This window comes from Podarcis pityusensis (genome assembly GCF_964106645.2).
Source record: "Podarcis pityusensis genome assembly, chromosome: 5".
In the NCBI taxonomy this organism is placed as follows: domain Eukaryota; kingdom Metazoa; phylum Chordata; class Lepidosauria; order Squamata; family Lacertidae; genus Podarcis; species Podarcis pityusensis.
The window spans coordinates 73,407,671-73,422,252 of NC_138032.1; the positions used below are offsets into that span (position 1 = coordinate 73,407,671).

Sequence of the window (14,582 nt, forward strand, 5' to 3'; positions counted from 1 at the left end):
ATAACACTAAGAATAATGTGTTATCTGGTGCCTAACACTGAACACAGTGTAAACAATTAATCATGGGACAAAAACTGCTGAAAATCAATAGGGTTCTGAGTTGCATTTACAGCTTCCACTGATCAAGAAATTTCTCTGCCTTGCTGCTTATGATGAATAAATTGTGTTAACCTTTCTTGACACAATATGTCATTCTCTGAAATGTATGCATCTCACACTGGCATCTGGAAAAGATGCATTTTAGGTGTTGGAAAATGCAAATGCCTGTGGAAGGGTGAGAACAGAGCAGATGCCAGAAGCAGGAGAGGACCAAAAGAAGGTTCAGCAAACTATCAAAGCAGACTCCTTGGTAGGCGTGCCTGCAAAACTGCAGTTCAGTGTTTTGCAGTAGAATAGAACAGAAGCAACACATTCCTTGTATAGTCAGTTTACAGCAAGGCCAGGCCTGCTCAATTTGTGGAGACACAAAGCCAGGAGTGGCTAACCTTTTTTCGCCCTGAGGATTGGCCAAACATCCAAGGGGCACATGCCAGCAGTGGGCATGGTCAAAGTGGCCATCAGTCAGTCACTTCATGCACACATGCTCCCCACATATACAGACCATATGCTCCTCACATATACATTCAACCAGGCATTCCACCCCCTGAAAAGGTAGATCACTGCATAATTTTCTGCAAATATTGGCTATCCCGTTTTTTGTAGCAGCCACCATTGCTGCCACCCAGGCATGGGGTGAAGGACATGGGTTTGTTTGTTTTTCGCATGAGACAGAAGAGGAAGCTACCTCTGGTTGGCAGGCAGCAGTGGCAGGCTGAACGAAGATGCTGGTACTCCCATTCATCCTTATAAAGATGAAAGCAAACCTAACCCGTGATGTAAGAAAATCAAAAGCCAATTAATAGCAATAGAAGGAGCATCCCTGTGTGCTGCGTAATATAAAACCCGCACACCCAGTTACAGTTTTGGTGTAAGCACAGGACCCTGTAAGCATCTGTCCACCTTATCACATAAGCGATCAGGTAAACAACTCCACTACAACTTAAGGAACTGAAGTTGAAAACAGAAATAAACCAATTTTAGTTTGGACTGAAACTTTCTTCAAAGTAGGAAAGATAAGTCTCCAATTAACACTTGCCTTCAGCTGTTTCAGAAATACATTTGTCAGCTTCTGGCAAATTAATTAATCCTGAAGGGGGTGATCTCATGTTCTCACCATTCTTCCTTCTGTCCCTTCTTCTTCAGCAAGGACCAAGATTCTTCTGGGATGTCACTGCATTTTAATTGCAAACTACTAATGTGATGTGTTTAAATGCAATGACCTGCTTGGCTTGATGGAACTATTGTTTAAGACACGTTTTCCTAAGAAAGAGTGGCTGTTTTTTGCTATAGAAGCTACAGTATTTTAAACATGCTGCTTTAGGAAGTATTGCTTCTCATACCAAACAGATTTAAGGAGCAGCAGGTACCACTGATCTGGACTGATGAAGGATGGCATAGGACTAGTTTGCAAAAGTGTATGTTTAACTTCCATTTCTCTGTATTTGATTACAGGACACCTGGTGACTGTCATCTGAATGTATGAACTGATATCTTTTAATAGCACAGTACTTTATGTGATATAGGGACGCAGGTGGCGCTGTGGGTTAAACCACAGAGCCTAGGACTTGCTGATCAGAAGGTCGGCAGTTTGAACCCCTGCGACGGGGTGAGCTCCTGTTGCTCAGTCTCTGCTCTTGCCCACCTAGCAGTTCGAAAGCACTTCAAAGTGCAAGTAGATAAATAGGCATCACTCCGGCGGGAAGGTAAACGGCGTTTCCGTGCGCTGCTCTGGTTCTCCAGAATTGGCTTAGTCATGCTGGCCACATGACCTGGAAGCTTGTACGCTGGCTCCCTCGGCCTATAAAGCGAGATGAGTGCCACAACCCCAGAGTCGGTCACAACTGGACCTAATGGTCAGGGGTCCCTTTACCTTTACCTTACTTTATGTGATATAAATATTTTGTCTGTGGAGTTTGAACTGTGATTTTTTTCCCCTGAGACTCTGCATAAAAAGTCCATGAAAATGCATTTTAGAAAACCATTCTAGAATCCTTTTCAGGTCAGGGAAACTGCTTCTAAACATAGAGGTTCCCTCTTTTTATCAAGACCATTTCTGGGCCAATCTGTGGATTTGCAGACATACTCAGACCATGGTATTCTATTCTTAAGCATAGCATATTGGTACAAAGCTAACTTGGTTGCCTTAAAAAAAAAAATACATTTCTGGAGCAGCAGCTCCACATCTTCTCTGCCATGCTCTGACAAGATTTAATTTCCTTCTTTGCTGAGAAAATGTAACTATTTTGGAAGGTTGAATTGGAGCCATCTCTTCACTGCCAGATAAATTGGATCTACTTCTTGTCAAGCTGCTTTGGGTGCTGATGCACTTGGAGTTAGCACAGCCTCTGTTGGACAGCTGTTGTTGAGAATGCAAATGCTGGGACTTCTCAAGAGTCTTGCAGCAGCTCCCCAAACCGCTTCAGCAAAGTCGAGGGCTTTTACTGCCATAGATGCACAGCAGTGGGATTTTTGCAAAAAGGAGGCATTTAAGTGCAGCTCACAAGTAAGCTGCCTTCAGGACCAGGCTGTTTGCTTTCGTTCTCTAAATCTGCAGGCTTCTTGTAGTGCATGCTCAAAAAGAAGTGGCGGCTTTATTGTTTAAGGTTTTATTAGTATTCCTGCTGCTCTCTCCTGCAACAGCTGCAGACGACGCATTCAGCAAAGACATCTCTCTAAGCTTCAAAGTGCAGGAGCTGTGCACACAGAAACGACTGAGACTGTAACTGGCATCAGAGATCAGCAAAGTCAACAGAGACTAAGTGCTGTCCCATTTGACAGCCTCTGTTACCCACTGTGGGGCAAGCACTCGCCTCATTTTAACGTGATGGTTTAACAGGTAGGTAGACTGAATAAGCAACCATAGCTGCTGCAGCATAGTAACAAGAGCAGGAGAAAAGGGGAGTTTAGAGGTAATCTGAAATTTTTCAGAGGAGAGTTTTTGGGAGATGTTTTAGATATTTTCTCCCCACACCCAATTTTGCAAAAAGAAAAATCTGCGCTTTTTTTGTGGCAACCACTATTTCTACCTCCCCACACCAATGCTCTAGAAGGTTAGGAGAATTATGGGCAGGGTGGGCAGAGTGATGGTCAGGAATGCTGCTGCCATTTGCATGAGTAGCAACAAAATAAGAATAGGGGGTATAAGCTGTTTGGTGAGCTCCACTCCCAAGAAACCGTTAAGAGGATTTTGCTCCCCTCCATGTTGAATATTCAATGAAATCTCATTCGCCCAATTTCACCACTCATGAATACAGCAGAGAATTTTCTCTTGGCTCTTTTCACTTAAAGTTAACCATGGATGGGGAACTTGTGAACTTCCTGATGTTCTGGAACTCCACCATTCCTGTTGGCCTTTCTGAAGGCACTATTATTTTGTCCCAAAAAGAAACATTTTAACAGCTTTCTATGTATGCCCTTCAAACATCCTTATGCATCAGGGATCGGCCCTGTTCTCTGGTGCTTCTCCTAGACATAACAATGTCCTTATTTTGCTGAGGACTCTGTTTGGGGTGTCCTGTTATAAACTGTACAGTGGTACCTCGGGTTACAGATGCTTCAGGTTACAGACCTGTAACCAGAAATAGCCAGAAATAGTACCTCGGGGTAAGAACTTTGCTTCAGGATAAGAACAGAAATTGCACGGTGGCGGCAGCACGAGGCCCCATTAGCTAAAGTAGTACCTCCGGTTAAGAATGGTTTCAGGTTAAGAACGGACCTCCAGAACAAATTCTTAACCCGAGGTACCACTGTATTAGTTTTTGCATAAGTGGACCAGGGTTGCCATTCTTGGTGTTTCCATTCTCATCCCTAGGTCTCCAAAAGTAAAACTTCTGCATGGGGACAGACAGCTTGATTCCAGAGCACATGCACGTGCATGCAGTGCATATACATGAACAGGGCAATCCTATGCCCTCTGATTCTGGAGTAAGGCACACTGAAATCAATGGGATTTACTGCTGAATAAACATGTATGGGATTAAAATATACAGCATCCTTTAGAAGAAAGCATGGTATTCCCTATGCTGCAGGGAAGTTGAGCTTGAAGTGTTGAGCTATAATGTATTATAGACAATTACAGGTTTTTTTAGTGTACATAGGTACCTTGGTTTCAGAACAGCCCTGTTAACTAACTATTTGATTTACAAACTCTGCAAAACTAGAATTAGTCTTAGCGAACTTTACCGCAGTTTACAAATGGAAGCTGAAAGGTGGAAGGGCACCAGTGGCAGGAGACCTCATTAGAGAAAGTGCACCTCGGTTTAAGAACGGCTTTGGTTTAAGAACGGACTTCCGAAATGGATTAAGTTCGTAAACTGAGGTACCACTGTACCTTTGATCAAAGCGAACAAACAAAAATATGCTTTTAAAAGCATGCAATCACCAAGTCCAGACTGTGGCTGTAGGTTCTTGCTTGGCCATTTAAACACCAAATGACAACATACTGCCTCTCTTCCCCTTCCTTTGTTAAGAGCCTATCCAAATAGTAAGCCTTGCTGTGTGTAAAGAACAGACTATTGCATAGCAAGTGAATATAGTATGTAGAAAATAGCCGTCACCAATGCTCAGAGGTTGGTTCTAGTGAAATCCTGCATAATATGGGGGGGGGGGGATAATCTGTGAAATATTGTGTGAAGTATAATATGATTATGATAAGCAGAAAATCAAACACCTGGATCATGGATGAACTGGTAGATATTCGGGTAAGGCAATAGAGCAACATCCTCTTTTGCTGCAGCAATAAAACTGCTAGCATGTCTTGAAAGCTAAGCAGAGTCCAGTATGGTTTCAAATTGGATGGGGAACTGTTTGTTGACATTCCTACTTTGCAGGGGGTTGGGAAACATTTCTATTCCTCAATATAAGATACAACTGGTTATGAATGGGTTATTAATGAATCCAGATATTACAACTGGTTACTAAAGCAACTAATTTACGTAATTTGCTTCAATGTTATTTTTTAAAAAGAAGACAATATTGTAACAGCTACAAACTGCTTATAAAATAAACCATATTAACTTTTTAGAAAAGAAATGGGTATGAATGTGCTGTAGAGTTGGGCTTATGAAGTTCTACAACCATCTCGCAGTGATGTGCTTTTGCAACCTGTCAGAATTTCTTCAGGTGATCAGATGGTACACTTTTGAAATGCATTGGGGACAACTTGGGGATTCAAAAGTTGTCAGAACTGTCAAATAAAGCCACACACACACACACACCTTGTAAGATGGACCCAGCGGGAATAAAGGCCTTCTTTTGTAAAGAGTTACTGCTTGGCACATAACAGGAAATTATAGGGCTCCAATTGATTAAAGGTCAAAGGCTGACCTAGGTTACAACCAGACATTTCAAACCATTATTACCAGTGTTTTGCCCACCAATTGTTCAAGCAGTAGAAGAGGCAGACATGTATTTTACATTCTAAAAGCTCCACACACACCCCTTTCCCTTTTCTTTAAGGGGCTGATAAGAGGGAGAAAGAGCAAGAGAGCTCAAAATCTTCACTTACTCATTTGTGCATTGCCATATGGCCACTGACTGGAAGCAATCTGTTCATTATTATTTTTTAATGTTACTCAAAAACTCAGCAAATCATCATGATGATTGCCACCAAAATGCAATAGATGAAAGGCTGTTTTATATCTATATCAGGAAGTTCCATAGGTAACTAAAATTCTAGAAGTAATATTCATTGCTGAATGGTATAAAGAATGCATTTTCTTTTCCCACCCCCATGCATATATGGAGTGATCTAAGGCTGCAAGCCCAACCATGTCTACTCAGTGGTACGTCCCACTTAATTCAATGGGATTTACTCCTGGGTAAGTGAGGTTAAAGAAGCACCCTAAGTCATGTTGTTATCTTTCACACTAGGTTATCACCACCCCTCACCCCTGCATCATGTGTTTTGAATTACACTCAAATGTAGTTTGTTATAATTTTTGACACTTGCTGTGGTATTACTCTTTCAGAATCAAGAAATTTCTTTGGAGAGATAATTACATTTCCTAAGATGTTTTTTGCATGTTAATCTTGTGTTTCTTCAGATGATAGCTATGAGTAAGGATGGGTGAGCAATTTGTTCTGTTTGCACTTTAATGTGAGCCTATCTAACTTGTCATTCCTGGGCCAATGTGTGAGCTAAAATGCAGCTACCTTTCAAAATCTGCACATCTGTGAATGTTGTGATGCAAGCTTTCCAACCAAAAAAATGTAAAAGTATGCAGATGATAGAGAAAAGTACCCTCAACAATGTCTTTAGTGGAAACATCTTATCAAAACACATTCTATTGAGGGATATGGCTTGCAAACAATGTGTACACTCTATTAGGAAAAACTGCACACCAAGTTGCACATAAAAACATGCACAAATTTTCATTAAAAATCCCCACAAACTGACATGGATATGGAACTGAATTCAGAAACATGAGAAATGGAGAAAAGCTGAAAAGCTGAAAACAGCAGATTTATTTATCTTCATCCCTAGGCAAGAGCAGATGATCACAACGAGGAAAAACAATTGTCTTCATTGTTTAGTCACGTTCGACTCTTAGCTATCCAGATTATAGTGAGCATCACAAGGAAGAGCAACTTTGCCAAAAACGCTCAACAACTTTTGTGTCCAGATTTTCACTTTTTGAAATATGGCAACCCTAATCTTGCACTCTTGATATAGGATGCAAGACAATCAACAGTCTGGAAGGCAGTTTGGGGTGAAATGCCTGCTCCTGTTGCAATGGCCTAGCCTTTGGAATGAGGAGGAGAGGTTGTTAGCAGCATTCTAAGGCAGTTAGAATCCGTTTGATTCACTTGAGGGCGGGCAATGAAAGGTGAGGAGTGAGAGAGAATTTGTGATATAGCAAGTTTACTTGGAGTAGGAAAGGAACAGTTGTTAATGGTGATGCCAAGAAGTGCCACTGCCATCACAGAGATCAGAGCTGCTGAGGATATAAGCATATGAAGCTAGGAGAGGGTTGGAGAGGCTTAAGAGATGATTGAAGTGGCTGCCAGCTGCGATTTCCTATTTCCCAAGGACTAGACCTGGAAATACTGAACTATGGACCCTCCTCTTAAGAATCAACATGGCCTTCTTCCAAGGTAAAACCTGCATTTTAGACTAGCTTTTGGGGGGGGGTACATTATTTATGCCTGTGGCATGTGGTGACATTTTCCATAGGCGAAAAATTAGGGCCAGAGGTGCCAGTGATTGCAGGGAGGAAACGTATGTGAGCATCACGCCTCCTTCTCAAAGCTGGGCTTTTGGGAAAGTGGCAGAAGAGCTCTTGGGCCCCCTTGGAGAATCATACCTCTCTCCCTACTCTAATTTACTGGGAATCTTTAGGAGACTAGCCTAGTCCCCCTAGTCCACTGACCACAAGCCACTGATCAATGCTGATGTTGTAATAGTTTATCAGAAGAACACTTCCACATGAGTTTGGCCAGAGTCTTGAAGAAGTCCTTTCTCTTTCGGGTGGGGATCACATATGGTTTGCTACATATGTTAACCAGCCCTATATGAACACCCCCAGCCTAGCCCTGCGTATTTGTAATGATGTGGATTTCAGAGAGTAAGAGACAGAGAGGTGGTGAAACAACATCTGTTACTGATTCAATTCATTGTTAGCTGAGTTATTGTTGCGAATTAGCCACAGCCTAGTGAAGAAAGACTGCAATTATGGCTGATCTATGAAGTGCTTTTTTTCCCCTAAAAAAATGTTTAGGTGTAGTCTCATTTTAACTCAAGAAAATCACCATGTTATTGTTCAAAACAGGAAAAATAAATACAGTAAATGGACAAAAGTACAAAGATTCACAAAATGTTTAGGGGTATGCATACCTCTGTGTATCCCCAGAAAAAAGCACTCGGTCTATGTATTGTATTTCTAGATTTCAGCATGCTTTATAATGTAATAGAGCATTGCTTAGCTTCAGTCATTCAAAGCACTTTTAGCCCACTCTTCGGTTAAAAAGTCTCCCAGAGCAGCTCACAAAGATGAAAAATAAGACAGTGCCTACCCTCAGTCCTACAGTCCAAAAGATGCAACACAAAAAGGAAAAAGGACTTGAAGCGCAGAGGGGAAAGAGCATACTCAGGCAAGTTCTTAGTTACAATATGACACTGCCACTCCCAGAGCAAATGGACTTGCTGTGAACAGAAGCTTCATTCCTTATACTGTATACTTAAATCCTTGTGGTATAGGTGACCAGCAAGACAAGGTTAAACAAAATCATTGCCAAGGTGGAGGAGGGGGAAGTGCTCACTTTATAAAATTAAACTTATAAAGTGATAAGATCTATCTGTACCATTTTCAAAATTAAATATAAAATATTTCATTATACAGTGTGTGTCCATGAAGAATGGGACCTGTTTTGTGAACTTGTCCTGGGTCTGGTGTGTGGCTCGGAAAATGATGAGAGATACGATGTCACCTATTCTCTGTGCAATAATAGATCTGTCGGAGTATGACACATAGAATTAGACTTTCTGCTGTGATTAATCAAGTCCACTCAAAGTAGAAATGCTACCATCTCACACTATTGCATGAAACCAGTAGGATGCAATATATTCATGAAAAAGGCACTTGGAAAACTGCAGTGGAAGCCATTATCTTCTGCACTGTAAGGCATTTTGCCTCTGGAAAATATCTTACTACTGCTACCAACATTTAAATTGAAATTAAGAAGCAAAACTCTGTGTTGACTTGAGTACAATTCTATATAACTTTCTGCAGATTAAGAGAGACGTAAGAACCGATAGTACTTTCCAGATTTGGCTTTCTTTTCAACCTTTTCCCTTCCACTTCCATTTCAAAGTTATTTCAATAAGATCAATAAGATCATCGTAATAATAAGTGTAATTCTACCAGCCTTTTGGAGAAAGCTTGGATGAATTAGCCATTTATCTTCACTATAAAACACATAGATGGTCACTATGATCCAACTAATTGTTCATCTAAAAAATATGTATTATTCTTATTCTTATTCTTAGGGCTTTTTTCAGTTGGAACTCACCAGAACTCAGTTCTGGCACCTCTCAGGTGGGTGCCATTGTCGTTCTAAGAGAACAAGGGAGGCTTTTATGGTGAATTCTGACACCTCTTGATGATTAATTCTTTTACATCTGTTTTTATCCTAGGGGCTTAGAGCGTCTTACAAGTTCCTCCCCCCTCTCATTCTCACAACAGTCCTGCAAGCCAAATTATAGGGATAAAGACTGACTAACCCAAGATGTCCTAGTGAGATTCATAGCTGAATGGGATTTGACCCAGGATGTTTGTTCCCAGTCTTAAGCTGGGCACTCTGATCGCTGCCATATGTGGGAATGGGGATGTACATTTAAAAGTGCCAGGAAACTGCTGTTATGAAGCTCAAAGGGCAACAATCCATGCCACCTTACTGGCCTGTCCTGTCTTATATATACACACATACATGGTAGCAACTTAAAAACAGCATGGTGTCATCGTATCAGGAAAATCCTTGTGTGGTTGCAGCTATATACACATATGCTGGCTTCAGCCATAAAGCATGTTTTCCCAAGCATTGCGAAAACTATGAAAATCTTCTCAGAGCATGTGCTACAATGCAGGCTAATGAAAATGTTCACTCAAGTACCACCAGCCCACCTGCTTTCAGGATAAAGCTGATTCTGTAATACATGGGAGCCAAACTCCACCGCAGGTTTAGGCATGGTGAAATAGTTTCAGACAATAGTTCGGCTTATTTCTTAGAAAAAGCACATGTGCTCTTGTGGGGGTTTGGCAGGAATAAATTTAGAAGAAAAGCTGCTCTATTTAAAACTTGTAGAAAAGAAAAGAGGACAAGAGGATAGACTCAGATAAGCCAAACACAAAACAGGCAGGTGCCAACAATGATCGTCTTTCTTGCGGCCTTCCATAAGGACTCCAGCTGCTATCAACCTCAACCAGTATGGCCTCCAACTCACATCAACCTCAGTCAGGGATGAAGGTAGTTGGAATCCAACAGCATCTGGAGGGCTGCAGGTTGCCCATCCTTGCCTTTACAACTTGTGATGCCTTAAAAAAAACACCCCACAGCTCACTCGTCACCCGAAGTGGTTGGTGGGAAGAGGTGGGGTGCACATCTGTCCTCCCTGCAGCTGTGGCATTGCTACCACTTAGCAGGAGGGAGGGGTGCAGTGGAGAAGTCAGCAATGTGTGGGCCCACTGATGGTCAATCTGGAACTCCAGCCGCTGCGCCTGCACAGCACTGATCTACCTACCACCTTGTTCTTCTCGTTTTGCTGCCTGCCTGGGACAGTAAAAACAAGGAGGAGGGGCGATAGATCATGACTGAATGACTGGCTGTGATTACAGATTGTGCAGATCTGCTTTAATGTTTACATCAAGAATGCATTTTAACGAAATGGGGATATCAGAAGCAAGGATACAGAGAGTGATGGTATCAGTACTACAACGTCCTATTGATTAAAATGTCTTATGAGGGCAAGTTGCTATATAAATTCTTTTAAAAGTTCATTGTATTCTGTGAATAACCTACTGAAGCCGAGTTACATGACCCTTATGAGATATAAGCCATTATCAGCATAGGGCCTCAAAAAAGATGACAGCAGGCTAGACCCATGGCATTTTCTACCTATTTTCCATCAACAGGACACCCTGCATTTGGACTGTTCCCCCCTCCTTCTCTCAAGCAATCTCTTTCTGTGCTTCAGTGTTCCTTGCAGCCCTGTGCTCACCTGAACCTGGCTGTGCCATTGCCTAGTTAGCACACTCTTCAAGGTGAATTACTAAGCCAAATGACATAATGAACAAGATACGATGACGCCAAGGAAAGTTATTGATTTATGAGCATCTTTGCCAAAGCACTGTGACCTTCCTTCTAAGTTTTATTTTGGAATGTGCCATCAGGAGTGTAAACAGTGGGAAATGGCTGAGGGAAGGGAAGAAAAAGTGCATCGATCTCCATATTGGGGGGTGTGGCCTGTCCTCTCCTCAACAACAGTACTTTTTTTGCTACTCAGACTCTTGGCTTTGATTTTATATGCAACCAATATAAATAATTATAAAGCTCAGAAAGGTCCAGTTGACTCATTCAGCCTCGAGGAGTAGTGACACCAGTGATAAGGGTATATCAGCATGACAAACTTCTGTTGGTTTTATACCAATCTGTCATGGCTTCCTCGCCGCATGCCCACTTAACTGAAACTTCTGTTGCCAAGGAACTTGGGGTATATGCATTTTGTTGGACAATTTGCAAGGACTTGGTCTTCTTCTGCAATTTCATAATGATTCCATGAGCTGTCAAATGCTCTGTTCCTTCTGTTCGGAATGGCGAGGTAGTGGGACTGCAACTTTCATACTCGTGCATATATTATTGACCCAATGCTAAGCAATTATTGTTTTCAAAGGGAGAAGGCCCCAAATGTGCTTCATTCTCCCATCAATATCAATGGGATTTTAATGGACCTCAATGGCATTCAAAATAAATTGCTGTAGATATGCTGCATGAAAATGACTCATTACATGAATTGACTCTTCACTGTTTGGTTTGCTGGAATGTTAACAATGTTGTTGTGAACACTGTGAAAATTTTTTATTAAGGAGACCATTTGGCCATAAAGCATTCACTAAAATAAATGGTACTTTCACCCAAGGTTTATAAATATACATATTTGCATACTGTACTTTTCTTCTAGAAAAAAGGTACTGGTACTACGTATCCTTGAGTACCCCCCAGGAAAGAAAAGCACTGCTTGAATAAATAAATATGTTAAAATGCAATAAAACTCAGAGCATCACCTTTATCACATTGTCAAGGGCAGCATTAAAGCCCATTGCTTTCAGAAAAACAGGAGGACTTTGTCCTTACCATATATATTGAAAAAGCACATTAGCCACATTCAGGAAAAATAGAAAAAGGGAAGGTATTGCATTTGTCTGAAATTATTTGATATAATTAGTCAACTTAAAACTGAAACTCATACATTTCTGTCTTTCATTTTTCTTTTAAAAAACACTGAACATCCACATTGATAGCTTGGCATTTGAATGTGCTTTGATGTTTCCAAGCTTTGAAATATATTTTCAAATTTTTATGCAAATTTCTGCTCCCAATTACATACCCATTAGTTCCTCTACAACATCATCTTAATATTCTCAAAATGATTCTATGCTTCCCTAAGGCTGCAATCCTATAGCAGTTTACCTAGGAGTAAGTCCCAGTTGAACTCAATGGGGCTTGCTTCTGAGTAAGGCTTTCACTGTAAGGCTACCTACAGTCAGTCAAAGGCCAGCCACAAGGCTATAGGAAGTTAAAACAGAAAACTGAAAAGGAATCCAGAAAGTAAGTAAACTAAAGTGATTTCCTTTATTAAAGCAACATTATAAATTTGGCAAGTTTGCACTATTTCCGACGCTCTGAGCGCATTGCATCTCACCAGCCATGGATTGTGGCTAGGTGCTTCCTGTCACCCACCACCCACTTTTTCAGTCCTTGATGGACCCCATATATGGTTTGTGGGTTGCACTCATCTTGGTAGGCCACAAGCTCTGCACATGTAGTGACTACTGAGTGCAATTAATTTATTCAAAATTCCTTCTGCACTAATATGCCATCTCAGAACATTAAGCAACATTCTCTCTCGGAGCATCTGACAGATCAAGATAATTTAAATAGCAAGAAAATGTAACATGTACTGAGTAAGAAGTTTCATGCAAAAAGGAACAAATTGGTAGCTTCAAGCCTAAGGCAAAGTCAAGATCCATTAATAGTTTCACTGCACCAGTTTGTGGGGGAAACATAATTGGCTTGAATGAAGTTCAAATATATCTGATCTTTTACCCATTAAACATTGGATGAGCTTAATTGGTGACTTATGCATGATTTCATGGTTTATCAGACTCAAGGGATAACAGGAATTCTAAATGCTTTGCACATCACCCCAACTTAGCTAATTAGTTTTCAAAACATTTCTGAAAGCAACTAGGACTATCTGCATTTAGAACAAGGCTTTGAAAGAGCACGTAAAGTGAATGGGCAAACTTTCTGATGGGTTGCTCAGTCTTTGTTGCACAGAAACTAAATGAAAAAGACATAAGAAGCAATGGAGGAATAATTCCCAGTGAAAGGGCTTGGAATAGCAAGCCTGTACCACATTTCTTTCTTCCTGCAGTGGGTATCATGTTTTTATTTATTTATCTAAAATATTTATATCCTGCCCTTCTGTCTATAAAAAATTCAGGCGCAACTTACAAAAAACTTATCAAGTACAATAAAATTAGGAGAACCACAGAAACACAGCAGAGAGATAAAACCATCAGTTAAAGCCACCTTCAACGACATACTGGAAGAACCCAAGCGCATACAAATATATTTGCCTGGGGACAAAGGGGACCCTCCCTAGGGAGGGCATTCCATAGACAGGGCATCACAACTGAGAAGGACCTCTTTTCACCTCCCATCTAAGGAGGACTTGAAGGATGGCATCCGATTAAGATCATAAAGTTTTGACAGGCACTATTAAAAGATGTTGGCATGGAATGGTGTTCTGAGATCCACTGAGGTCTCCTTGGTGGCAAGGCTATCCAATGAAAATGCTGACTTCATCCCAGGGGCATCCATCTCTTCTCCAAGGAAATATAGTTTCAGTTTGCCAGATGGTGAACTGAAGGGCCAGCTCACATGTGCATGGAATCAAGCAACCATCCATTGGGACTGGACAACAGACAAACAAAGCAAGCTGTCTCCTAGCAGTGAGCCATGTAGCTGGAGATGGCATGGATGGATCCTCTGCTATTGGTGAGATTATTCATGCTGCACCAGCTTTAAAGTGGTGTAGGGGCAGAAGACATTTGGTTGCTTGTGTCCTTGGTTGCATGTATATATTCTCTCAATAAAGAACTCTTATAAAGTCCATGGTTCTAATATTTAAGATAAAGGCATCCTTTAAAGTATGACCATTCAACCAATTTTTCTGACGTAGTCCCATTGTGGCCAAAGGGTTTCTGTAGCTTCTCAGCCAAAAGTAAGGAATTTGAAGAGCATGGAGAGATCTCTTAAATGTATCATTTGTAAGCCCAGTAAAAAATACCTGCGCTTAAGGTCATGCAACCCACTACTGTCTGCTTTGTTTGGAAGTGCCTTGCAGAGCCTCAGGTATTAAATATGTTGAGGGTTGAACTACATGCAAAACATGTTGTCAGGGCTGCCTCAGGTCTCAGCTCACAAAAGACCAACGCCAAGTTCTTCTTATATACAAAAGTGTTTATTGGAGTTCATTGTTTGCTTCACATCCGAGGCGCGCAGCCCCACGTCTGCTACGCTTAGACCGTTGAAGTCCCCTCTGAGTCAGTCCCTCCCCTGCACCAGTTTAAGAGGCTTGCGCTGCTCCACCTCTTCCTCTCTTTCCTTTTCCGCAGGGTCTTCCTGCCCGCTAGGGTTTCGCCCCTCCTGGATTCCCCTGACGCGGAATCCCCAGATTGCTCTTCCCCCCTCCTGCGGGCTTT

General features: G+C 41.4%; 2 long non-coding RNA genes across 3 annotated transcripts in view; one reads left to right on the forward strand and one right to left on the reverse strand.

Annotated features, from left to right (window-relative positions):
- The window catches only part of LOC308476927, an 808,687-nt gene that overhangs the window by 662,049 nt on the left and 132,056 nt on the right, over nt 1-14,582 (reverse strand). The window lies entirely within an intron of this gene.
- Nucleotides 6,788-10,868, forward strand: LOC308476949. The gene is made up of 3 exons (XR_013986261.1): nt 6,788-7,194; nt 9,086-9,134; nt 9,233-10,868. It is a non-coding gene; the product is annotated as an uncharacterized lncRNA (long non-coding RNA).